Source organism: Rana temporaria, chromosome 2 (genome assembly GCF_905171775.1).
Source record: "Rana temporaria chromosome 2, aRanTem1.1, whole genome shotgun sequence".
NCBI lineage: Eukaryota > Metazoa > Chordata > Amphibia > Anura > Ranidae > Rana > Rana temporaria.
In genome coordinates this window covers 389,669,265-389,697,247 of record NC_053490.1, presented here as the reverse complement: position 1 = coordinate 389,697,247, position 27,983 = coordinate 389,669,265, and the positions used below count along the sequence as shown (strand labels likewise).

At 44.5% G+C, this 27,983-nt stretch overlaps 1 protein-coding gene and 1 long non-coding RNA gene across 2 annotated transcripts in view; one reads left to right on the top strand and one right to left on the bottom strand.

The window, feature by feature from the left end:
* SYTL1 (synaptotagmin like 1) overlaps positions 1–15,265 on the bottom strand; it is a 103,891-nt gene extending 88,626 nt beyond the window's left edge. Inside the window, exon 1 of the mRNA XM_040337992.1 lies at positions 15,165–15,265. The gene's annotated coding sequence lies outside the window, so the exon portion shown is untranslated. The remainder of the gene's footprint in view (positions 1–15,164) is intronic.
* LOC120927366 lies at positions 8,027–8,694 on the top strand. Its single transcript, XR_005747072.1, has 3 exons — positions 8,027–8,062; positions 8,212–8,368; positions 8,597–8,694. It is a non-coding gene; the product is annotated as an uncharacterized LOC120927366 (long non-coding RNA).
* Positions 15,266–27,983: the final 12,718 nt, after the last annotated feature.

Genomic DNA, 27,983 nt, shown 5'->3' with positions numbered 1-27,983 from the left:
TTTCTCCGAGAGACGCTTAAATTTGTGGGTATGCCAGATCCCATTCTGTCATGGATATCGGCCATCTACGATAACCCTTCGGCGACTGTGCGGGTGAATGGCTACGATTTCAGCCCTTTTCACATCTCGAACGGCACCAGGCAGGGCTGTCCCCTCTCCCCACTGTTGTTCGTCCTTTCCCTGGAACCTTTTCTGCGCCACATCAGAGGCAATCAGTCTATCAGAGGTGTCCAGTCTGGTCAATGCCACCACAAGGTTGCAGCCTACGCAGATGACCTCCTATTCTATATTACCGAACCCCTCATCTCTTTACCCTCTTTGTTGCAAGAGCTGAAGCGTTACGGCACCCTGTCTAATTTTAAGGTAAACTTGCAGAAATCAGAGGCCTTGAGTGTTTGCCTGCCAGACTCTACCATCTCTAACCTCCGCCCTTTTTTCCCGTTCAGGTGGGCTGCTCGTTCAATCCAATATTTGGGAACGAAAATCTCTGCTAATTTACAAGACATCGTTGCCCTCAACTTCCAGCCACTTTTATCTACTCTTGCGACCGATCTTGGGAGATGGGACTCCCTGGCCCTCTCCTGGTTCGGCCGTTGCAACGTCTTAAAAATGAATGCAATGCCCAGACTCCTGTACTTATTGCAGGCGCTGCCCGTCAGGATCCCTCAGACATTTTTTCACGCCGTTTGCTCTACATTTATCAGATTCGTCTGGCGTGGCAAACATCCGCGTCTGGGCAGGGCACTCCTAACACGTCCAAAGACCAGGGGCGGTCTCGGATTCCCAGACCCGGCCATGTACTATACGGCGGCTCACATGACCAGGGTCGTGGACTGGTGCCGCCACAGCGACTTAAAGCTCTGGGTGTCGCTGGAGAGAGACACGGCCGGAGCACCCCTTGCAGGACTTCCGTGGGCAGGGACTACTCCTCCGACACATCTTACTACCCATCCACTGATTGGGCCCACTCTCATGGAAATGAAACGGTTCGTTCGCTTAGCCTCGCTGATAAACTTCCCTTCCCCGCTGACGCCAATCATCGGTCACCCGGACTTTGTACCTGGCCTTACCGATCCGTCTTTTCACACACAAGCGCCGCGGGGCCTCTTGAGGGCCTCCTCTTTCCTGCGCTCCACCAGATGGCTCAGTACAGAGAATTTGTTCTCAGAACAGGCCCCTCTTTCACTTGACCTCTGGAGGGTCAACCAGCTTTCTCACTTTCTCGGTTCACTGCCCAAGTCGGCCCACTTCCCCAGAGAGCTTCACCCTTTTGAGGAACTCTGTACGGGCGAGGGTCCGATCCGGAGGTCTTTATCCACCTCATACAAATCCTTGCTAGATCTCCATGCCACTGAAGACCCACCATTCTTGGCTAAATGGGAAAGGGACTTACACGTCACTTTCACGGAACCCCAAAAAGACCGCATTCTCTTTTTCGCGCAGAAATCTTCACTTTGCAGCAAATACCAAGAGACCACATATAAAATAGTGACACGATGGTACAGGACCCCTTCGGTTCTGGCTAAGATATTTCCACTACAACCTGACCAATGCTGGCGATGCGGCCTACACGCAGGCACGCTATTGCATGTATTCTGGGATTGCCCTGTGCTCCAATCTTTCTGGCAACCGGTTCTTAAACTCATACAGAAACTCACGGATGTCCCCCTCCAGGATAACCCGGCCGCAGTTCTCCTTAACCTTACCCCCTTATCACGGAAAAGATACCATAAATCCCTCCTCAAGCATCTTCTTAACGCTGCCCGGGCCAGCATTCCACCTCTCTGGAAGCAACAGTCAGCTCCCACGGTGGCCCACTGGTTCGCAAGGGTGGGGGACATTGAACGAATGGAGGACCTGACCTCCGCGCTGCGAGACAAATCTGAGGAACATAGGGTTAGATGGATTCACTGGAACATCTTTCGCTTCTCTGGCGAATTCACCCAATACATGGCTGGATCCACTGTATAGGATCACCAGCACCTGTTTAGCGTTATCAATTTAGGCTCCCGGGGGGGTAATTGTCCCTCCCTTTCTGTCTCCACCCACCACACCCCTTTTATTTATTTATTTTTTTATTTTTTCTCCTCTCTCTCTCCCGTCTTTCCTACCCTCCTTCTTCCTCTCTCTCCTTTCTTTCTTTCCCTTCTTCTCTTTCTTTTCACTCCTCTCAATAATAGGCAAAAAGCCGAGATGAGCATAGATGTTTGTTTATCCTGTATTAGACTTCAGCGAGCAGTTAGACGCTGACTATATGGTGCTTCTTGCCCGCCTGTAAGGGTGAGGTACGATCATCATGTTTCACATGCTCATTGCAATATATCGATACTGTGAAGTTGTATTTTATGCTTGTTTCTGTGTCTTATCCTTAAATAAAGAATTAAAAAAAAAAAATAACTGTGCAGCGGTTTTGCAAAGAGTAGCCCAGATCCTCCTCTTCTCGGGTCCCTCTTCAGTGCTCCTGGCCCCTTCCTCCCATTGAGTGTCCCCACAGCAAGCAGCTTGCTATGGGGGCACCCGAGCCGAGCCACAGCGCCCTGTGTCCGTTCAGACACAGAGCCGCGGCTCAGCCCTGCCCCCTTTCTCTCCTTATTAGCTAACTGACTTTGATTGACAGCAGTGGGAACCAATGGCATGCGCTGCTGTCTGAGCCAATGAGGAGAGGAGTCCTGGGCAGCCGAGACATTCCTGCAACATCACCGAATCTAGAGGGACCTCAGGTAAGTATGGGAGGGGCTGAGGGGGGCTGCTGCACACAGAAGACTTTTTATAGAATACATTAATATAAAAAACCTTCTGCCTTTACAATCACTTTAACCACTTGAGCTCCAGAAGGTCTTACCCCCTTCATGACCAGGCCATTTTTAGCTATTCGGCACTGCACTACTTTACCTGGCAATTGTGCAGTCATGCAACACTCTACCTAAATTAAATTTATATAATTCTTTTCACACAAACAGCGCTTTCTTTTGGTGGTATTTGATCATCACTGGGATGTTTATTTTTTATTATATAAGGAGCCAAAAAATTAAATGTACTACTTTCTGTTATAAAATATATCTAATAAAGTCAGATTTCTTAAAAATTTTAGGTCAAAGTGTATTCTGCTACATGTATTTGATAAAAAAAATCCCAATAAGTGGATGTTAATTGGTTGTAAAAGTTATAGCTACAGACTATAATATATATATTTGAAAACTACAGTGGAACTTTTGGATTACAAGCATAATCCATTCCAGGAGAATGCTTGTAATCCAAAGCACTCACATATCAAAGCGAGTTTCCCCATAGAAGTCAATGGAAAGATAATTAGTTCTGCATTGAATTTTATTTCATGCATGTGGCCAGAAGTGGGGGGGCACCGGAGATACTCAGAAATACTCAGACTACTCGGCTGAACTCGGAAACCCTTGAAAATGCTCAGAAACACAGAAACACTCAGGAACTATTTTCGAGTGTTTCCGAATATTTTTGAGTGATTCTGAGAATTTCTAAACGGCTCCGAACTGTTCCGAGTGTCACAGGACACACCACAGAGGCTTGAATCCAGCTTATTTTGTGAGACAACACTCGCAAACTGAGTCAGGATTTAAAAAAGATGCTCGTCGTTCAAAGCGCTTGTTAACCACGTTATTCGTAAACCAAGGTTCCACTGTAATCTAATCTCATTTCTTGAGGCCCTAAAACACCAGGACAGTACAATTACCACCCAAATGTCCCCATTTTTGAAAAAGTAGACAGTCTAAGGTATTTGGCAAGAGGCATGGTGAGTTTTTTTTGTCGTAATTTTTTAATGACATACTGTCACCAGTGCACTACAGCGTCATAATATGACTGGTGTGGTAGTGATTAGGAATACTGACTTACAACAGTATGTAAAAAATCAATTATCATTTTTTTAATATTTTTTTTAAACTTTTTACAAAAATGGTTAACATTTTTTAATTTGTGACACTGTACTACTCTGGGCTGGGGGGGGTGTCTGACTCGATGTCTGCCAGTATCCCGCGATTGTGTCACGGAGCGGCAGAACGGGGGGATGCCGTTGTAAACAAGGCATCTCCCTGTTCTGCCTAGTGACAGGACACTGATCGTCTGCCCCCTGTCATAGGGAGCAGCGATCAGTGTCGTGTCACGGGTAGCTCAGCCCCCACACAGCTAGAATCACTCCCTAGGACACACGTAACCCCTTCCTCGCCCCCTAGTGGTTAACCCCTTCCCTACCAGTGTCATTTACACAGTAATCAGTGCATTTTTATAGCACTGATCGCTGTATAAATTACAATGGTCACAAAATAGCATCAAAAGTGTCCGATGTGTCCCCTGCAATATCACAGTCAGGATAAAAATCGCAGATCACAACCATTACTAGTAAAAACAAATTAATAATAAAAATGCCAAAAAACAATCCCCTTTTTTGTAGACGCTATAACTTTCGCGCAACCCAATCAATATACGCTTATTGCGATTTCTTTTTACCAAAAATATGTAGAAGAATACATAGCAGCCTAAACTGAGGAAAAACTGTGTTTTTTTTATATATATTTTTGTGGGATATTTATTATAGCAAAATGTAAAAAAAAAAAAAAAAAAAATAGAAATTGTCGCTTATTTTTTGTTTATAGCGCAAAAAATAAAAACCACAGAGGTCATCAAATACCACCAAAAGAAAGCTCTATTTGTGGGGAAAAGAGGACGTACATTTTGTTTGGGAGCCACGTCTCATGGCTGCGTAAATGTTAGTTAAAGTCACGCAGTGCCGAATCGCAAAATGTGGCCCGGTCATTTGGCAGCCAAATCCTCCGGGCTGAATTGGTTAACACATGTGCAGCAATAAATAGGCCCTGAAACATTGTGTAATCACAATATATCCTAGAAGTGCAGTTGTTTGATGCACAGACATGTAATGCCTGAGGTAATTTATTTTAAAATGTATGGCATACAAAAATCAAAAATAGGCGTAAACCAGCACCTGACAAAGAGTCTGTTACTAGTAGAACTTTGCAATTTCATTCCTGGTTTATGTGCAAAAATATTTCAGACAGAAATCGTTATCTTTTCAGAATTGGAGCCATGCATAATGTATACTTTCTCTTCTTCAGGATTCCTGTATCCTGTATCCTTCAGGTTAAATGTACATTAATAATATTAGTTGCTTTATTTATGTTTTGTTTCAATAAACTCATAGCACTCAATTGTCCCTGATTTGGTGGGACGGTCCCTGATTTGGAGCAATGTCCCTATGTCCATCTTTCCTACTCATTTGTCCCTCATTTTAGTCTGATCTATATAGTTGTATATAAAATGCACTTTTTAGCTTTCAAAAAGTGTTTCCCAGTGCTAAACCTTTCATCCAATTTCTAAATTGCTACAATTGTAAATGACAAAATCCAGTATAGAGGAATATTAGTGGTAAAGAAAAAGCACTTGGGGGTTTAACTTATTTTTTTAATGTATAATTCTCCTTTAAAGGGGCGTGGCAGAGGGTGTGTCTTATGCCTAAATGTATTTGCTAATAGGTGTCCCTCATTCCCATCTCAAAAAGTTGGGAGGTACGATTAAACCTCCTACCAACCACGGCTTGCAGCACGGTGACCAAGCTTTCACTAGCAGCAGCAAGTCTCTAGTTATGATCATGAGTAGGTATGAGCTGAACAAACCCCGGTTCGGTTTGCAGAACATGCGGACAGGCAAATTCGTTCGAACACGTAAACACCGTTAAAGTCTATGGGACACAAACATGAAAAATCAAAAGTGATAATTTTATGGCTTCATTTCCACTGGCGTTTTTACAGCCACTGTTGTTAGCCTTTTTTACAGCTTAAAAACGCCTGTCCATGTTTATTTTGTAAAAAAAAAAAAAAATTTGGAGCTCAAAAAGCGCGCTAGCGTTTTCGCAAGTTTTTGGGCGTTTTTGAGCGTTTTTTAATGTCTGGCGTTTTTACAGCTCTATTGCTGGAGCCACAGAACGCCCTGGTCCCGCGTTTTTTTTACAGCTCAAAAACGCCTATGCCATTTGCAGCTCAAAAACGCCTATGTGGGAATGATGCCATAGAATAACATGGACAGGCGTTTTTAAGCTGTAAAAAACGCTCAGAAAAGTGGCTGTAAAAAATGCCAGTGGAAATGAAGCCTAAAGGTTAATATGCAAGTTATTGTCATAAAAAGTCTTTGGGGACCTGGGTCCTGCCCCAGGGGACATGTATCAATGCAATTTTTTTTTGAAAAACTAACGTTTTTTCGGGAGCAGTAATTCGGAGCAAGGGTTGTGGGGACAAGAGTTGTGGGGATGAGGCCCTTGTCCCCATCAACATGGGGACATCCTCCCCATGTTGAAGGCATGTGGCCTGGTATGGTTCAGGGGGGCGGCGCTCTCTCGTCCCCCCTTCTCTTTGGCTGCCAGGGTCTGGTTGAATTTTGAGTGGCACAAATAAATTGGCACAGGGTTACCCTTAATATCCATACCAGACCTGAAGGGCTTGATATGGAATTCGGGGGGGACCCCCCCACACATTTTTTTTTATTTTGGTTCGGGGTTCCCCTTAATATTAATACCAGACCCAAAGGGCCTGGTAATGGACTAAGGGGGAACGATGCTGAGCTTTTCCTCCCTTTTCGGCTGCTTCCGCCGACATCCTCAGTGAGGGAATCAGGATGCCCGATGCCCTACTGCGCATGCGCAAGTATCACGGCGCGCCGTCACTGGTTCCCGATCTCTCCTGGGAACAGTGTTTCCCAGAAGACAGCGGGGGGTGACGTGAAGAGGCTGGACTCCCGCGGGAGTCAGAACCCGGAAGTGGTAGAAATACCTGTCTTAGAAAGGTATCTGCACCCCCCTGAAAGGTGCCAAATGTGACACCAGAGGGGGGGGGGGATCCAAAAAGCGGAAGTTCAGTTTTTGTGTGAACCTCCGCTTTAAGACCTGTGCCTGGTAGATGAGAGTGGGTTAGAGCAGACCTGTTATTATGAAATTGGTAAACATACCTGTAAATGAAGAGAGGGGAAACTTTTCCTGATGCCTGCACCACCAGGCAGGAGAAACCCTCCGTCAAAGTCTTCTGGAAAACCAACAATTATTATATCTTGTAGTGATATGAAGGCTGGTGAAGGAACCACTGAGTACCGTTGGGGACCAAGGAGACTGACACTCTTGGAAGTGTCGGCTTTTCACCAGATTTTAGCAGAGGATACACTTTACATGTCCCCAATGCTGAAAAGGTAACTGTTTCTGCTAACTTCCCCTTGGCCTAGCCTGGAGCCATTTATATTTTTGGTGCACAATAATGTACATAAATCCTAATCGAGGACAAACAAACAACAGTAAAGTGTAGTAAAGCTTCCTGATTGGAACTACTGTAAGCACTGTGACTTGGACAAATACCAAGCGGATGCAGCATTCCATTGTTTATTGCACATATGAGGTTTATAATTTCCTTCTCTGCATTTTTGGTTTTATCCTATTTGACCAAAATGGAAATTGTTCGAGGTGAAGTCCTTTAAGCATATCTGTGCAATCCCAATGTGTTTTTGTTAGGCTTTACCAAGGCCGGATTAACATAGGGGCTATTGGAGCTGCAGCTCCAGGCCCCTTCCTCAAGATAGGCCCTCCCCCCCCCCCAAAAAAAAAGATCGACTTCGAGGGTTGAAGCTCGGGGCCCAGGGGTCACAGAGACACCACATGAGGGGTATATAGTTGAAGACCTATCCCACCTCTGGCCAAAATATGGGGCTCCTATCATTTAGGGTTCTGGAGATACGAGGCTTGCGCAGCCTGTCAGAAACTACATAAGCTGACAATGCTTATAATAATTATTTGTGTATTATTACTTCTCTCCTACATGTAAAAAAACATAATTTTTTTGTTAGCAAATTACTAAGAACGCTCAAACATTATATATATTTTAGCAGACACCCTATGGAATAAAATGGTGGTCTTTGCAACTTGTTATGTTACACGGTGTTTGCACATTTGCACATTGGGGAAAGAAACTGTTTCTGATCCAATGAGGCTGACGCGAAATTGCGTCAGCCTCATTGGATCCGATCCAACTGCCTAGTGAAGGTACTCATATCTATATACAACCATTATCTTTTTCAATTATATTTTGCACATATCTTTTTAGTGTCATTTTCTGAGATTGTCCCCCCAAAATTCCTTTTGGGGGTCTCTTTCTCCCAGTATTCATTATTCCTTACCTTTATTTACTATAGTACTGTGAATACCTCATTCGGACTGACTGGTGGATGCGGTTTTTGGGATGCATGCGGAAGGAGGCACTCAATACTGTGGAATTTTCTTTCACAGTTTTACTTAATGGTACACAGCTGATTTTAATGCAATTGGATGATCTTGGACTTTGGATAAAAGGTAAGCCTGCTCACGGTCCTTTCATTGTACAAAATGTTTATGTGACCCTTGTATTCTCATGAACTACGTGTATTACAAATATTTGACCCTTGTTTATCTTGTTTGAATATACATTATGTATTTTGTATTTTAACAGCAGCGGTTTGTTGTTGTTTTTCAAACTGTTGTTATTTCTGGCAATATATACAATGCCTTATTCTTGTTGTTTTCTTTTTCTTTATTTTATAGCTTGTTGTATTGCCCTTGATGAAGCTCAACGAGCGAAACATGTCGGGCCCCTTCCAACAGGTTCCTCTGCGACTTTTTAGTCGCTATTACCATTCATGTCTTGTCTTGTATTTTGTTATATGTAAAATTTATGTATGAATAAAATTATTATTTTTGCATTTATCTTACTGTTTTGGATTGATTTTCCACCATCAACACCGTTAAAATCCCAGGGTTTGTTACCCGCTCCCGAATTTCTTTTCTCTCTGTTTATACTGGGATGTGGTGTTCATTGATTTGAGTATCTGTGCCTCATTTATTTATAAAAAAAAAGGAAGTTAGCACTATTTCTTTGTATACTAAGCAATGCTTTTAATTTTTTTTACAGGTTACATGAGTTACAGAGGAGGTCCAGTGCTAGAATTATTGCTCTCGCTCTAATGATCATGGCTTATGTAACCTGTGTGTATCTGGCTCTGATACTAGCCAGTGCTTACTAGGGGTGCAACGGATCAAAAAACTCACAGTTCGGATCGTTCCTCGGATCAGGAGTCACGGATCGGATCATTTTTCGGATCAGCAAAAAAAAAAAAATTCTCCCCCACTGTAATATCCACATCCCCCCCCAATGTAATATCCACATCTCCCTCCCCCACTGTAATATCCACACCCCCCCCCCCCACTGTAATATCCACATCTCCCCCACTGAAGTGGCGTCACTAGGGTTGGTGTCACCCGGTGCAGAAAAAAATTGTGTCACCCCCCCTCCCACCAACTATAGTCCCCCCTCAGTAAAGAACCCCCTCGGTGCAGACACCCCCCCCCCCCAGGTAGTAACAGGCAGACACCACCCCCCCAGGTAGTAACAGGCATACACCCCCCCCAGGTAGTAACAGGCAGACACCCCCCCAGGTAGTAATAGGCAGACACCCCCCCCAGGTAGTAACAGGCAGACACCCCCCCAGGTAGTACAGGCAGACAAGCCCCCCCCAGGTAGTGCAGACAGACCCCCCAGGTAGTACTCCCAGTGGTGTGTCCCATGAGTGCTGGCTCCTCCTCCTCTGTGGGTGTAAACAGAGAGGAGGGCCGCGGCTTCGGAGCTAGGCCGAAGCCGCGGCCTTTCCTAATGCTATGGCCGTGGCTCCAGAGCTAGGCCGAAGCCGCAGCCTTTCCTAATGTTATGGATGTGGCCTTGGCCTAGCTCCGGAGCCGCGGCCATAACATTAGGAAAGGCCTCGGCCTAGCTCCGGAGCTGCGGCCATAACATTAGGAAAGGCCGCGGCTTCGGCCTAGCTCCAGAGCTGCGGCAATCCGCGGGTCACAGTTTGTGCCGATCCGAATGGGGTGACCCATTCGGATCACGGATTAACTGTGATCCGTTGCACCACTGGTGCCTACGCAGCCAGTGACTAATATCTCTCCCCAGCCTGACCCCACACATCCTCTCACCTGCTGACCTGTTATTGTGTTCTGCCAGTGAATACAATGATCAGTGTTGCTAACTATAGCTGGCAGCACTGATTGTTTTGGGAAAAACCCGACAGGCTGGTTGTACTCAAGTCGGTTAATAGATTGACTTGTGTAAAACCAGCTAACCCATACATAGATTGACTATGGCTGGTCTTTGCTTAATTGGCATAATTTCAATTCATGTATGGCCTGTTTAACCACTACGCAGTCCCTAAACATCCTTCCATAAACCTTTACTCACCTGTACATATTGCCCACTCTCATACCCTTCACACTCATCTCCTGTACATAGTGCCCACTGTCATGCCCCCCCACTCCTCTCCTGTACATACTGCCCACTGTCATATCCTCCACACTCCTCTCCTGTACATACTGCCCGCTTCCATACCCTCCACACTTCTCTCCTATACATAGTACCCGCTGTCATTCACACTCCTCTCCTATACATACTGCCCACTGTCATACACTTCTCTCCTGTACATAGTGCCCACTATCGTACCCTCCACACTCCTCTCCTGTACATACTGCTCACTGTTATACCCTCCACACTTCTCTCCTATACATAGTGCCCACCATCATACCCTCCACACTCCTCTCCTGTACATACTGCCCACTGTCATACTGTCATACCCTCCATACTCCTCTCCTATACATACTGCCCACTGTCATACCCTCCACACTCCTCTCTGGTACATACTACCCTCTGTCATAACCCCCCCCACTCCTCTCCTGTACATACTGCCAACTATTTTTCTCTCCACATTCTTCTCCTGTACATACTGCTCCACACTCCTCTCCTGTACATACTGTCATACCCTCCACACTCCTCTGCTGTTCATAATGCCCACTGTAATACCCTTCAAACTCCCACTCACACTCTCCTCCTGTACATAGTGCCTTCTGCCATACCCTCCGCACTCCTCTCCTGTACATAGTGCCCACTGTTAGACCCTCTTCATTCCTCTCCCTCACCTGCACATGCTTCCCACTTTTATACCGTCCACACTCCTCCCCTATGCCTCTTACCCACAAAAACGGTTCCTTAACCACTTGCCTACTGTGCACATACACCCCCTTCCTGCCCAGACAAAATTTTAGCTTCCGGCACTGCGTCGCTTTAACTGACAATTGCGCGGTCGTGCAACGTGGCACCCAAACAAAATTGACGTCCTTTTTTTCCTACAAATAGAGCTTTCTTTTCGTGGTATTTGATCGCCTGTGCGGTTTTTATTTTTTGGGCTATAAACGAAAAAAGAGCGTAAATTTTGAAAAAAAATACAATAATTTTTACTTTTTGCTATAATAAATATCCAATTTTTTTTAAAAAAACATTTTTTATCTCAGTTTAGGCCGATACGTATTCTTCTATGTATTTTCGGTGGAAAAAAAAATCGCAATAACCGTATAGTGACTGGTTTGCGCAAAAGTTATATTGCCTACAAAATAGGGGACATAATTATGATTTTTTTTTTTTTTTTTACTAGGAATGGCGGCGATCTGCGATTTTTTTTTCAGGACTGCGACATTATAGCGGACACATCGGACACTTTTGACACATTTTTGGGACCATTCACATTTATACAGTGAACAGTGCTATAAATATGCATTGATTACTGTATAAATGTGACTGGCAGGGATGGGGTTAACCACTAGGGGGCGGAGAAGGGGTTAAATGTGTAGCCTAGAGAGTGTTCTAACTGTAGGGGGTGGGGGGTGACTGGGGGAGGTGACCGATCTGTGTCCGTATGTACAAGGGACACAGCATCGGTCTCCTCTCCCTGACAGGACGTGGATCTCTGTGTTTACACACAGAGATCCACGGTCCTGCTCAGTTACTGGGCAATCGCGGGTGCCCGGTGGCCATCGGGGCCGCCGGGCACACACATTGTGTTCCCAGTAACGTGATGGGTGCGCGCCCCCTACCAGCTTTAAATGACAGGACGTCATATGACGTCCTGTCAGAACAACAGAGTATTCCGCCCACTGTCATTTGACAGCAGGCGGGTGCTAAGCGGTTAAAATTATACTAAATATCTTTTCAGTGTTACCAGTTCTAGAATGGGCACACTTTTGTTAGTTCAACTAAAGGAATCTTCTCAGTCATCATATTTGTTCTGCCCCATTATTAGTACTAATTTAATTTTGTGATTACTACTGTGATGTATAGAGGAACATAGGGGATCTCAGCTACTCTTAATATAGCACTTGTAAAAAAGTGTCCCTGAAAATATTTTTGAAATGTTGGCAACTATGCACAAGGAGCCACCGGGTCAGTAGGAGGCCCCATGAGAGGCTCCTGAGATCCTGTGATATTAGGGGGTTGTAAAGGTTCATATTTTATTTTCTAAATAGGTTCCTTCAAGCTAGTGCATTGTTGGTTCAGTTACCCTTTCCTTCAATTTCCCTTCTAAATGTTTTTTTTTCTTTGTCTGAATTTCTCACTGTTCCTCCTCTGTATGCTTTCTCCCATCATCCGAGCCGTTCTGGCTGGGGGTTAGTCAGCGTGCTCACCCCCTCCCTTGGGACTACATCCCTATTTAGAAAATAAAATATGAACCTTTACAACCCCTTTAAAGCGGTAGTAAAGTTTGCTAACATTACTACTTTTTAGAGGCCCTGAGGTAGGTTATGCCACAATGTACAAGAATGCACAGCATATTAGCACATTAGAGTACACTTAAATTGTCAGACTGAGCTATCCAGTGCTGCGCTGTGATCAATTCGGCGGGGCCCGGGCGCTTCCATCTTCACCTGGTCTTCCTTCTGGATTCTGTGCCTTCGTCACTTGCCTTGGCTGGGCTGCGTTGATGTCATTCCCACCCATGCTAATGCGCATCCAATCTCTCTCATCCCCCCTTTCTCTCTCATATTGAATTCCCCCTCACCCCTCTCTCACCCCCTTTCTTTCTCTCTCTCTCTCTCTCTCTCTCTCTCTCTCTCTCTCTCTCTCTCTCTCATCCTCCCTCTCTCTCTTTAATTAAATTTGTCATAACAAATACACATTTGGCATTTATATTTATTATTTATAAAAGGCCCCACCAGAATCCTCAGCACCAGGCCCACAATGTTCTTAATCTGGCCCTGGGCTTTACAGATAATAAAAAGATAGATCTGTTTGCCATAGGAGTATTAACGTCAAAAGACATAAACATCGTAGTAATAAAGATAAAGGAATATTGCAAAAGTCTTTTACATATCCACACTTACATCTGCAAGTCTTTTAACACCTTAATTAAATATTGCATGTCAATGCTGAAGCATCCTATCTGTATCATATATGTTTCTTTTATATATATATAATCAGTATTTTATTTTTAAAATAACACATAACAGGACATGTCCAACAGTCAATGGTAAAAGTAAAACACTGACCTCGATGGGTCATATAGACAGAAATGACACGAAGAAACAGGTTGAACAAAAATATACATATAACGATCAAGGTAATGTTGACGGGCACCGAATGGGATACTCCGTTTTTCTACCGAACCGTGGAATATTACAGGAGCCCAGAGGGGGCAATTTTAAAGAAAGTAGCTGTGGGGGTGTAAACGGTGTATATAGCATCTTGGCCTGCCCATGGACAGCCTTGTCCCCGGAGATGGGCCAGGGGGGTTGTCCTCAGAAATGTATCATACATTTTCAGGGAGGATGGGTTCGATTGCTACAGCCTTGCATTGGGGTTACCAAAAAAAGCCCTAACTTGTGCATAACTAGGCTAATCTCCTTTACTCAGAGTGAGGGTGGGGGGCAGTAGTCTAGAATAGGGAAAAAATAGGTGAAAAAGAAAGAGGCTGTCCCATTGGGCCTCACATTCTTATGATGAATATTGGATTCATCGTTTAAAGTGTATCCATGTAAACTGTAACTTAGGTGTTAGACTGAAGCCCTGTACACACGACCGGTTTTACAGGCCAAAAGCTCTCCTGACAGTTTTCCTGCCGGGAAACCGGTCGTGTGTACGAGGCTTAATAAGACTAGCTTATTTTGGATAAGGTTGATTTGGATAAGGCTGAGAGAAATAGCAGGCGCTGTTTTTGAATTAACGTGTTCCCCTTTTACGAAAAAATGAAAAGGCAAACTATCACCTACCTCCCTACCCCCTACTGTACTTACCTCTTTGAATGCTGAGCTGTCAGTGCCCATGCAGCTGCTTTAGCGGTCCCCACTCTTATCCCTCTTCTCCACTCAAGAGACAGATCACCTCGATTCTGATAGGTTAGGGCCGGCATAATCATCACTCTGATCTGTCCTGGAAGTGTCCCTGGATCCCTGGACCGCTGGCCGTCTGCATGGGCACTGACAACTCAGGACCCACAGAAGTAGGTAAAGCAGGGATTTGAGAGGGGTAGAGAGGGTGTAAAAGGAGGCAAAGGCAAACAGACACTTTAAGATTACATACTTTAAACCAGAGCTTTTGTACCTTTAATTCCTTTTACATGCCTGCATCTATATTTATCTCTACTACTTTGCTGGCCATCTGTGTTAACAAGGCTTTTACACACTCCTTCAGTAAACTCGAAACGCACAAAAGACAAGCATTAGGCAAATTCAATTTGACAACGTGTTAGTGAAGCAAAGATGAAAACAATTTTTTTTGTTGGTCTAACAGAAAATGTTGCTGATGTCGCACAAGAAGGCCAAATCACCTACAATATGTTGTTGTAGCAAGCTTAGAAGAACAAGGCCCCTTACCTTGATTATTTCATGATCACAGTACAGGAACGCCCTCCACCTGTTAGTGTGCCACATTAACAGGAAAAGGGATCCCTCTCCCTGCATGCTCCAAATACACAGGTGTGGTGGTACCAGACGTTCTAAGCTACATACATGGTAAGAGTTATTTTAATGAAAAATAAACCAGACTGTCCCTTTCCGTATGTCACTATCAGGCGTACACAATACACAATAATCACACAGCCAAACATAACTAAATAGGAATTATCTTGGCAAACAATAAAACGCCTATTTCTAATTATGTTTACATACGGGCAGACGTATATTTAGCAGCATATGATGACGATGAAAAAATTCAACTTCCTAAACCTAGCTCCATTGCTTCTCATTTTTTTTCTTTAATCTGTATTTGCAAGCCTCAATTCCCATAATTGTCCCTTACCTGTGTGTGAGTGTGCTGATCCTTTCCAGGTGTACAGGTGATTTGTGTGAGAGCTCAGGTATGTGAATGTGTGCATACAGTATGCATAGCACTGAGTCACTTCACAGCACTCCTCCCCTTGGCAGGCACACCTCTTACAAATATAAAATGCTATTAACTTTCTAGCCACCAGCCGAGTTCTCAGGAGTCCTACAGTTCCAGAAACGTCCCACAGGCCTTCACCTTCTGAGAAATTTCTGGTACATCTGGTACATATTCTATGAATATGTTCATTGTATACACACTTTAAAGTGCAATATGCATTCATAGTATAATTTTATTTATTTTCAAGAATCATGCATTTGATAACTGATAAAAACCCAAGTTCGTTGGAGGACTCTTCAAATTTTGGTGGACTTTGGTAGACTAAAGCCCTGTGCACACGGCCGGGAATCCCATCAGGAAAAAAAACGTTGGTTTTCCTGACAGGATTCCTGGCAAGCTTGCCTTTCAAAGCTGTGTGTACAGACGGCCACTCAAAACAACGCGGTGACGTCATCGACTACACTGAGTCACATTCGATTCCGTCGCCGCTATCTTGCTACACCCCACGCACTTTGTATGCTACCGCGCATGCGTTGAAGTATTATCGAGCATGCACGGTTTCCTTACCCTGCAGGTTAGCATACAGACGACTGGTTTTCTCGGCAGGAAACACTCTGCCGGGAATCCCGACAGGAAAATAGAGAGCAGGTTCTCTATTTTCCCATCGGGATTCCCGGCTGTTTTCCTGACGGGAAAACTGCTAGGGAGCATACACACGGCCGGGATTCCCAGCCAAATGCTCTCCTGGCAGTTTTCCTGCCGGGAAAACCGGTTGTGTGTACGAGGCTTGAATCTATGAGCTTCTTCTGTCTCTGGAGGACATTGGTTGCAAAATCAGGTTTTTGCTTTCTTTTTTACTAAAACAAAAGTTAAACTTATTAACGGAGTTTGGCTCAACCTCCTGCATACATTTTTTTAATTTTGAAATGTTTTGACACACTGAAGTTTCATTAAAATGCTGCTACATGGTAATAAAAACTAAAGGATTGATGCCCACTTCACACCTGGCTGATTTGCTGCAGTGTATTACTGCAGACAGGTTACCGTGCTGTATTTCACGCATTATGTTTAAAACAGCACTAAAACCACTGATTTAAAGTGGAACTAAAGTCTGATATTAAAAAACTGTGAGCAGGTAGCTCTTTATTGCAGAAGAGATGTGAAATGAATGTTCTGCAGTAAAATAAAAATACATGCCTCTTCATATTCTTTTGTAGAATGTACACTGAGAGGCGCATGCGCAGCTCCATTTACATTCTGGAGCAGTGCCTGTGTGCTGGGATGGTAGCATTCCTGCCAACATTGGCATCTTATTAATGGCTTTAAGTTAATCACAGTCCCTACCTTTTGTTTCACCAGCCCCTTCCTTTTAGATTGTAAGCTCGCAGGAGCAGGGCTTCTCTAACCTTCTTGTTTTGAATTGTACTGTTGCTGTAGAGTCTGCCTGCATTGTAAAGCACTGTGCAAACTGTTGGGACTATATAAATCCTGTATAATAATAATGGCTTCTTCTGGGTGCTGGTCTTCAACTATCTTGATTGGCTGGTGCGGGATGACGTCTTTCATGTACAGGAATGAAGTCATCCCGAGTCAGCCAATCGGCTAAAGACCAGCACCCAGAAGAAGGCAGGGAGAAGGTGTAGCTATAAAACGCATCTTCATGTTATTATATGGCCTTATGCGCACACACAGGCTTTTAGGAGCTGTAAGTGGCTTAGGCGTTTTCAAGCTGCAAAAAAACAACCCAGTACCAGCCCGTTCTGAGGCATGGCGTTAGAGTTGTAAAAACACCTGACGCTGGTAAAAGCTGCTAAACGCGGCTTAATGCTAGATATAAAGCCTCGTCAAGTGTTTTTCATGCCGCTATTTAAAATCAATGGAGCCCATTGATTTAAATAGAGGTTGCACCAGAGGTAGGATCATGGTGATGCGACTTAGGGCGCGGCTTGTGTGCTGAGGATTTTCGAAGGGGAACCCCTTGCCAAAATAAGATGATACCAGACCCTTCTGTCTAGTATGGATTTTAAGGGGATCCCCACACCAAAAACAATGGCGTGGGTTCCCTCCCAAGAGCATGCAGCCTGGTAGGTCAGGAAAAGGGGGGGAGCGAGCGACCATACCAGGCCACATGCCCTCAACATGGGGGGGTGGGTGCTTTGGGGCAGGGGGGCCTGCATCCCCCATCCAGAAGAACCTTGTCCCTGTGTTGTCCCGCCCCTTGTGACATCACTGCCCGGTGCATGATGGTGGTGACGGTGATGTTGCAAGGGTGCTGGCCTCTGGATGATATCACCGGATTGCCACACCCCATGACTATATAAGTAATAGCACACGGCGGCCCTAGCATTACACAGGGAGAGCGCATTGAGGCAACATCAGAGGAAGAACAGAAGGAGAAGGCAGCAGAGAGAGGAGACCCGGCAGAGGCAGAAGACAGCGCAGATAGGAGAAGAACCGGAGAAGGGAGAAGACATCAGCGGAGAGAGGAGAAGACCCGAAGAGGGGGAGAAGACATCAGCGGAGGGAGAAGAAATGAGATGCCGGAGCTGCCTTAATAAATTACTGTGTAGTGTTTTCATTCTTGACACTTTTTTTTACAATGTACCCCATACTCATTCACATAGGGTGTTGGGTTAGGATCTGGGGCCCCCTTATTAAAGGGGGCTTCCAGATTCCGATAAGCCCCCCGCCCGCAGACCCCAACAACCTCTGGCCAGGGTTGTTTGGAAGAGGTCCTTGTCCCCATTAACATAGAGACAAGGTGCTTTGGGGTGGGGGGGTGCAGACCTGGTATGGTGCACTAGAGGGGCACACTCACTTGTTCCCACCTTCCTGACCTACCAGGCTGCATGCTCAGATAAATGTCTGGTATGCATCTTGGGGGTTCCTCTTAAAATTCATACCAAACTGGGCCTGGTATCATCTTGGGGGGAACCCCACGCTAATTTTTTTCCATTTTGGCAAGGGGTTCCCCTTCAAGATCCTCAGCACACAAGCTGCGCCCCAAGTAGGATCATCATGATCAGACTTCTATTCAAATCAATGGGCTCCCATAGGGAACCATTGATTTTGAATAGAGGCAGAGAAACGCTGCTAAAAGCTAGCGGGGCTAAATGTGCATTAACGCCAATGCAAAAAGCTGCTAAACGCAAGTTTTTACAGCCTGGCATTGGTAGTGGCTTTGTAGCTCATTTTTTCTAATGCCCCATGTGCATAAGGCCTCAAAAGGCATGCTTTTGGTGATAACAGTCATGGATATTGGTGTGCTTATATCAGCTCTCAACCGAACTGTCAAGCTATAAAATTATAGCTGATCACATGTGACTTGCTGTTGGGGAACTGCACGCAAAACTGTACACACAATAAAACACAATCAGGCCTAATAAAATAAATTATTTTTTATTTATAGGATACAGGAGCTCTGAACTCTGCAGTTATTTACTATATTGTGGTATTTGATGTTGAAGTATTGGAGGCTGCTCCCAATCAACAGGGGTATCCCGAAGGACCCCCAGAGGAAGACACTAGAGCTTTAGAAGGATAAGAGTGCCACACTAGTTTAAAAGTTGATTCCACATAAAAAAATAAAATAGTTTTGGGGGTTCAACATTGGAGGAAGTCGAAGAAATTCAGTCCTGGACTCCTGGCAGAATGAACATGTACAGGAACGCACAGGTGCCTTAAATGGACAGCCGATAGTAATAATAAAACATTCCAAGTCACCCAATTGACATAGTTTAGTATGTATTGAGATTATTGTACAATCTCTACCATATCTAGTGAATTGCATGAACAGAGTGATGCGTGAGTATAATATGGTACTCATATGCAGAGTCCTCTATACAGATTGTAATGCCCCGTACACACGACCGATTTTCCCGTCGGAAAAAAACGATGGTTTTCCCGACGGAATTCCTGTCAAGCCTGCCTTGCATACACGTGGTCACACAAAAGTCCGGTGAACATTTGACTGCCAAGAACGCAGTGACGTAAAAGACTACGACGAGTTGACAAAATTAAGTTCTATGCTTCCGAGCATGCGTCGAATTGTTTCCCAGCATGTGCATTTTTTTTCCCGTCGGAAAAGCATACGGTTTTCCCGCTAGGCTTTTACCTGAAGGGAAAAAAGAGATCCTGCTCTCTTTTTTTTTTCTTTCAGGCAGTTTTCCCGTCGCAAAAACTGCGATGGAACATACACATGGTCGGAATTCCCGGCCAAAAGCTCTCATCACAGTTTTTCCGACGGGAGACCTGTGTATGGGGCATAACAGTAACAAGTACAGAGATAGTGAATATGTTAAAATTACTAGGTGGATTTACTGTCAGCAGATAATAGCTAGTCCTGCATGCAGCCTACTAATACTTACCTCCAAGGTATGCTAACGTGTTATTATTGCTCTCGTAATACTATGTTTTCAGAAATATATGCAACTTAAAAACAGTTATATATTTCTTCTAAGGCCCCGTACACGCGACCGAGTTTCTCGGCAGAATTCAGCCAGAAACTCGGTCGGAGCTGGATTCTGCCGAGAAACTCGGCCGTGTGTACACTTTTCAGTGAGGAAGCCAACGAGGAACTCGTCTGGCCGAAAAGAGAACATGTTCTCTATTTCCTCGTTGTTCAATGAGGAAAGTCGGCCCGCCGAGATCCTCGGCGGCTTCCACACTGAACTCGACGAGGAACTCGATGTGTTTGGCACGTCAAGTTCCTCGGACGTGTGTACGGGGCCTAACACAAATGTGAATCTCTTCAAAAGACAGGAACTAAAGGAGAACTAAAATCTAACAAATAACCTTTTAAGACATACATTTTCAGCAATTTTTCTTATTAGAGTTTTACCGGTTATATACTGTATTTTAATAGCGTAGCTACTAACAGACAAGGAAAGCATTTAATTGGATGGAACTTCCTTCAGAGAATATTTCTAGCATTATTTCTAGCCTCAATGCTGCTCCTTCTCTGCGCAAGGAAAATCCCTATCTAAACTCAGAGAAACTGGAGGCTGATAGACTGAAGGTAATATAAGGCAATACATTTAACCACTTAAGCCCCAGAAGGATTTTCCCCCTTCCTGACCGGGCCGTTTTTTGCGATACGACACTGCGTCGCTTTAACTATCAATTGTGCGGTAGTGCGACGATGTACCCAAACAAAAAAAAAGCGTAATTTTCCCCCACAAATAGAGCTTTCTTTTGGTGGTATTTGATCACCTCTGCGTTTTTTATTTTTTTGCGCTATAAACTAAAGAACAGTAACAATCTTGAAAAAAACACGTCTTTTACTTTTTGCTATAATAAATATCCCACATTTTTTCCCCAGTTTAGGCCGATATGTATTCTTCTACATATTTTTGGTAAAAAAATCACAATAAAAATCACAATAAGCGTATTGGTAAGAGTTAGGCCGACTTATCAGTAGATAAGCCGACCTAACTCAGAATCTACGCCGACTTATGTTTAAGCGTATGCTCAAACAGAGATACGCTTAAACATATCTAAGATACGACGGCTTGCGCCGTCCTATCTTAGATTGCAATATTTTGGATGGCCGCTAGGTGGCGCTTCCATTGCGGTCGGCGTAGAATATGTAAATGAGGAGATACGCCGATTCACGAACGTACGCCTGGCCGACGCAGTACTTTTACGCCGTTTACGTAAGAGATAGGCCGCGTAAAGTTAGAGCTAGGCCCTATTGGAATAGTAATGTCAAGTATGGCCGCCGTTCCCGCATCGAAATTCAAATTTTTTACGTCGTTTGCGTAAGTCGTCCGTGAATCGGAATTTACGTAGTTTACGTCCACGTCAAAATCAATAGGCCCGTGCGGCGTACTTAGCCGCAATGCACACTGGGAAATGTAGGTGCCCGGCGCATGCGCAGTTAAGAGAAAAACGTGAAAAACGTAAGGTCAAGCACAATTAGCATACAACACGCCCCCCTAACACACATTTACGCCCGCCGATTTAGGCTACGCCGCCGTAACTTAGCAGGTAAGTACATTGTGAATCATGTACTTGCCTAGCTAACTTACGGCGGCGTAGCTTAAATGCCTTAAGCTACGCCGCCGCAAAGTTAGGCATAGGTACCTGAATCTAGCTAATAGCGTCTACAAAATAGGGGATGGAATTATGGCATTTTTATCATAATTTTTTTTTTACTAGTAATGGCGGCGATCTGCGATTTTTATCGGGACTGCGACATTATGGCGAACGCATCGGACACTTTTGACACATTTTTGGGGCTATTGGCTTGGTAAAAATGCACTGATTACTGTAAAAATTTCACTGGCAGGGAAGGGGTTAACACTAGGGGGTGATCAAGGGGTTAATTGTGTTCCCTCTGTATGTTCTAACTGAAGGGGGGATGGGACTTACTAGGGGAAATGACAGATCGCTGTTCATACATTGTATGAACACATGATCAGGTATTTCTCCCCCTAAGAGAACCGGGAGCGGTATGTTTACATATCCCCCACTCCACCTTTCATGTCTGACTCCCAGGTAAAATACCCTATATATCCTACTTTATTATTATATATACGTCTAGAGGAAAAGAGATTTAAAGCGAAGGTTCACCCAAAAGTGAACCTCCGCTTTTCGGAAACCCTCACCCCCTCCGGTGTCACATTTGACACCTTTCAGGGGGGAGGGGGTGCAAATACCTGTATAAAACAGGTATTTGCACCACTTCCGGGTATAGACTGCCACGGGAGTCCGGCCCCTCCGCGTCACCTCCCCCGTTGTGTTCTGGGAAACACTCGGCTCCCAGAACACAACGGGAACCATTGGAAACTGCACAGCGCGACTCGCGCATGCGCAGTAGGGAACCGGGCAGTGAAGCCGCAGCGCTTCACTTACCGATTCCCTTACAGAGGATGGCGGCAGGGGAAGCCTACCGCTTGGCTTCGGCAGGCGACTTGGACAGGTATGTGTTCGTTTTTTAAAAGTCAGCAGCTGCTGTATTTGTAGCTGCTGACTTTAAAAAAAAAAAAATCCAGGTGAACCCCCGCTTTAATCTCCAAATATGGAAAAGTTTCTTCACACTGTGAAAATGTGGGAAAATTTTTTTAAAAAGTCTCCCGATGTAGATCCATCATTAAAGCGGTAGTTCACCCTCCTTCACCCCATTATTCCATTACTTTCGGCATCGTAGCGCGAGCTACGGTATGCCGGTCCTAAATTTTTAATCCCCGTACTCACTGTGCTATTGTTGATTGAAGAATCCGACTCCCGCGGGGAATGGGCGTGCCTATGGAGAGGGAGGATGATTGACGGCCGGCTCTGGCACGTCACGCTCCCCGAAGACAGCCGGAGTAGGTCTCGGCTATTCACAGCGCCTGCGCACAGGCTATGCGCAGGCGCCGTGAATAGCCAAGCCTATTTCGGCTATTTCCGGAGAAGCGTGACGTGCCAGGGCCGGCCGTCAATCACCTTCTCTCACCATAGGAACGCCCATTCCCCGGATTCTTCAATCAACAATAGCACAGTGAGTACGGGGATTAAAAATTTAGGACCGGCATACCGTAGCTCGCGCTACGATGCCGAAAGTAATGGAATAATAAAAAAAAACATTTTTTTTTTTTAACAGGGTGAACCCCCGCTTTAATCACCGCTGGACCACAAATAAATAAAAAAATAGCTATTGGGGGTGGGGGGAGTGTTATCGGAAAACACAAAAAAAGTGCGTATGCGTAAAAAGACAGGGCTCAACCCATCAAGCTTCAGCTTTAAAATATCACATTTGGAGTATATACTGTGGTTATTTTTCCTTGCTTACATGCAACAGTTAATTTTAACAGGAGGCACTCTTTAAGCCCCTAATATTTTTTAAATGGCCCCTGTCTTTCTAATTTAACAAACCTGTTTGTCAAGGTGACTGTACAAAAATGATCTGGTTACTATGTGGTTGAAAACATTTTTACACAAAAAGCGTCTTCTGGATAGCAGAGTTACAACAGAGCCTATACATGTATTAACATAGGATCTTTGTGTTAATGAGGAACATATTGTATGTTTACTATAATAAAGCAATTAGATCACAACTTCAAGGTACCTACAACTGAGATCCAGATTAGACTTCTGTCTGCTCCTGAATCTCCACCCATGTCATGTTGTTTTATATTGTCCCAAGGCAAAATGCTCCCAGGTGGACTCTGCAACGTGTATTCACAGGCACTCGTTCCATTTCCTACATGCCAAATGCCACTTAGCAACAAATAGAATGCAGCGCACTAACTCATGGCTTCATACCGTAATTATTACTGTACTATTCAGTCTGCCTTATTTCACTTCGAATATTGAAAATATTTTCTCAAGTTGACTACCACACATCCAGTATATGTTACAAAACGGAAAAAAAACAAAAAAAAAACGCAATGCTTTGGAGGTCAAGATTTTTTTTGTACTTCGATATAATGACAAAAATAAAAAAATTAACAGCCAAATGTAAAATAACAAAATAAATAAAAACAGCAAGAATGGAAGAAGAGAAAGACGTTTTTGTCTTCTGCTTTTATAAACCAACATAGATACAATGTGCTAGATTCAGAAAGAATTCACGCCGGCGTATCCATTGATACACCGCGTAAATTCAAAGCTGCGCCGGCGTATCTTCTTTCTGTATTCAGAAAGCAAGATACGCCAAAATTAGGCTAGGATCCGACTGGCGTAAGTCTCTTACGCCGTTGTATCTTAGTTGCATATTTACGTTGGGCGCTAGGTGTCGCTTCCGTCAATTTACGCGAGGAATATGCTAATTAGGTAGATACGCCGATTCAGAAACGTACGTCCGCCCGGCGCATTTTTTTACGTCGTTTACGTTAGGCTTTTTCCAGCGTAAAGTTACCCCTGCTATGTGAGGCGTATCCTATGTTAAGTATGGACGTCGTTCCCGCGTCGAATTTTGAATATTTTACGTCGTTTGCGTAAGTCGTTCGCGAATAGGGCTGTACGTAAGTTACGTTCACGTCTAAAGCATTGACGATTTGCGGCGTAATTTCGAGCATGCGCACTGGGATTCTTTCACGAACGGCGCATGCGCCGTTTGTAAAAGACGTCAAATACGTGGGGTCACACTAAATTTGAATAAAACACGCCCACATCATCCACATTTGAATTAGGCGGGCTTACGACGGAACTCATACGCTACGCCGCCGTAACTTAGGGCGCAAGTTCTTTATGAATACGGAACTTGCGCCCTAAGTTACGGTGGCGTAACGTATCTGAGATACGTTACGCCAGCATAAAAATACGCCGGGCTATCTGAATCTAGCCCAGTGAGTGTATAGAAAAAATGATCTGTTTTATGCCTACAAACTATATTAATAAGCCAGATTGAAAAAAACTATCTGCATTCGGAGCATACGTCAGAGTGCATGCAGGTGCCTTATGCAAACCCTGATGCACAACTGCGACTCCGCCTGCCATCCAGGATGCTTAGATGTGAACGGAGCCTTAGAGCCCTTTCACACTGGAAACGCCTATAGCGTTGCGTTAAAATAGCGGTACACCGCTATTTTACCGCGTTTTTACAGCGTTTTCAATTCATTTCAATGGAGGGGGCGTTTTTGGAGCGTTTTCTGAGCGTTTTAATAGCGCTATTTTTCCCGCAAAAACGCCACAAAAACGCACCAGTGTGAAAGGGCTCTTAAAGTGGACGTAAACTCAATTCAGGAAATTTGAGCTGGGCACATATATCTGCAGTATTTTGTTATCTCTCTTAACCACTTCCCGCCCGGTCAATAGCAGATTGACGTCCAGGAAGTGGTTCTGAAATCCTGACTGGACGTCTATTAACGTCCTGCAGGATTTCATGCCAGCGGGGGCGCACAGCGCGGCGATCGGTGATGCGGTGCGGGGTGTCAGTCTGATGGCTCTTCCTCACTCGCGTCTGACAGATGAAGGTACAGGAGAGCCGATCGGCGGCTCTCCTGACAGGGGGGGTTTGCGCTGATTGTTTATCAGCGCAGCCCCCCCTCGGATTCCCACACTGGACCACCATGGAAGCCCACACTGGACCACCAGGGAAGGGCAAAAAAAAATAAAAAAAAGGGGCAAAAAAATAAAAAAGTCCGTAAAAAAAATAAAAATAAAAAAAGGGCAGGAAAAAAAGATGGCAATCAGTGCCCACAAATTGGCACTGACTGGCAACATGGATCCATCAGTGCCACCCCTCAGTGTCCATCAGTGCCACCCCACAGTGTCCATCAGTGCCACCCCTCAGTGCCCATCCATGCCCAGTGCCCACCTATCAGTGCCCATCTGTGCCACCCATAAGTACCCATCAGTGCCACCCATCTGTGCCGCCCATGAATGCCCATCTGTGCCGCCTATGAGTGCCCATCAGTGCCGCCTATGAGTGCCCATCAGTGCCGCCTATGAGTACCCATCAGTGCCGCCTATGAGTGCCCATCAGTGCCGCATACCAGCACCGCCTATCAGTGCCCATCAGTGCCACCAATTCGGGGCCCATCAGTACTACCTCATCAGTGTCCATCAGTGCCACCTCATCAGTGCCCATCAGTGCCACCATATCAGTGCCCGTAATTGAAAGAGAAAACCTATTTATTTACAAAAAAATTTAATAAAAAAATAAAAACTTATTTTTTTTCAAAATTTTCAGTCTTTTTTTAGTTGTTGCGCAAAAAAAATCGCAGAGGTGATCAAATACCACCAAAAAAAAGCTCTATTTGTGGGGAAAAAAGGACGCTAGTTTTGTTTGGGTACAGTGTAGCATGACCGCGCAATTGTCATTCAAAGGGCGACAGCACTGAAAGCTGAAAATTGGCTTGGGCGGGAAGGTGCGTAAGTGCCTGGTATGCAAGTGGTTAAAAGAGCCAAGTCCCATAGCTCTCTCCTGAACCGTTTCTCTGTTATCAGCCTGATAACTCCTGACAAGTTCTCGCACACATCAGATAAAAGCAGCCTGACATTTCTGTCAGGGGAAGTTGCTATAAATAGATTAGCAGGGAGCTGGCCCTGTTACAAAACACCTCTAATGCCGCGTACACACGATCGGTTTGTCTGATGAAAACGGTCTGATGGACCATTTCCATCAGACTAACCGATCGTGTGTGGGCCGCATCGTTTTTTTATCCATAGGTTAAAAAACTAGGAACTTGTTTTAAAATTATCTGATGGTTAAACCGATAGGAAAAAAACGATCGTCTGTAGGCACGTCCATCGGTTAAAAATCCACGCATGCTCAGACTAAATTAGGGGACGGGAGCGCTCGTTCTGGTAAAACTCGGGTTCGTTATGGAGCTAGCACATTCATCACGCTGTAACAGACAGAAAAGCGTGAATCGTCTTTAACTAACACAAAATCAGCTAAAGCAGCCCCAAGGGTGGCGCCATTGGATTTGAACTTCCCCTTTATAGTGCCGTCGTACGTGGTTTACATGACCGCGTTCTGACACGATCGTTTCTTTAACCGATGGTGTGTAGGGCACATCAGTCAGCTTCATCGGATTACTGATGAAAAAATCCATCAGACCGTTTTCATCGGATGGACTGATCGTGTGTACAGGGCATAAGAGGGGGCATGTGGAGAGGGGGTGTGTGCCTTTCCTCCAATCATCAATTTTAGCTATCTTGGCTGTATGCCCAGAAAACACACTCTGTGTTAAACAGGAAGAGAAAATCTCCCAACGCGATCTGAACTTTCTAAACAGTGTATAAATGTGAAGACAGCAGATATGGATGTAAAACCTATGTAGGAAGATTTGGTTCATCCCTGTGTATCATCTGAGGCTGTTCACTTCACTGGGTGTATGGAGGGTTTACATCCACTTTAAATAAAAAGGGAAAGATAGAAGTTACCCAACCAGATAAAATGTTATTCCTACAACTAAAGCTTGCCATATGCCAAAAGATTAAACAGATTATTCCCATTTTCCTTACTCTTCTTCCCTTGCAGCATCCCAGCCTCCTGAATCCATCTCAGCCTCCTGATGCCTGTGTCCCAGGGATGGAAGCTATAGACAGAGATTTATGGGGACCCAGAATAACATCAAATCCTCTCCTTCCTCTGGCTACTGTGCCTCCAGTGCATAGATTATCAAGCCACTGTTAACTTCCTACTAATTTTGTTTCCCCCTTCTCACATCTATGCATTTTTTAGTGCATTTGCCGGTCTGCAGAAACACACTACAATCTATTTATGTTATTTCCTATGGGTCCCATTCACATCTACGTCGTTTCCTCTGATGCATTTTTTGGAAATATGCAGGGACTTTTTTTTAAATGCAGCAGGGTGTGTTTTTGGTTTTATAGGCTTCAATGAAGTTGCATAAAAAATGCATTTACATGTGTTTTTGCTGCATTTTTCTGCGTGACAACAAAGACCACCTCCTAGCAACATCAACACATAGTTTAACATTGGCCAAAAGAAAAATGCGAAACGCATTAAAACGCGCAGCAAAAGTGCACATGAAAAACAGAAAACCCGCCACAAAAAGGCATCAACTATACATGCATAGATGTGAACCTAGCCTTAAAGAGGGCATTTTTTTTTTTTTGGTTCGGGGTTCCCCTTAATATTCATACCAGACCCAAAGGGGAAACCCATGCTGTTCTTTTAAAATGACTTTTACCTGTATTGACGGGACCTCACAATTCATTATAGCCGCGAGTAGTTTTAAATTACTTTTCCTTTCGAAATGTAATTTTGTGCAGGGACTTTTCTAAGCACGGGAAACATGCGTTACTTTACAGGCATACTATAGACACCCCCCAGGT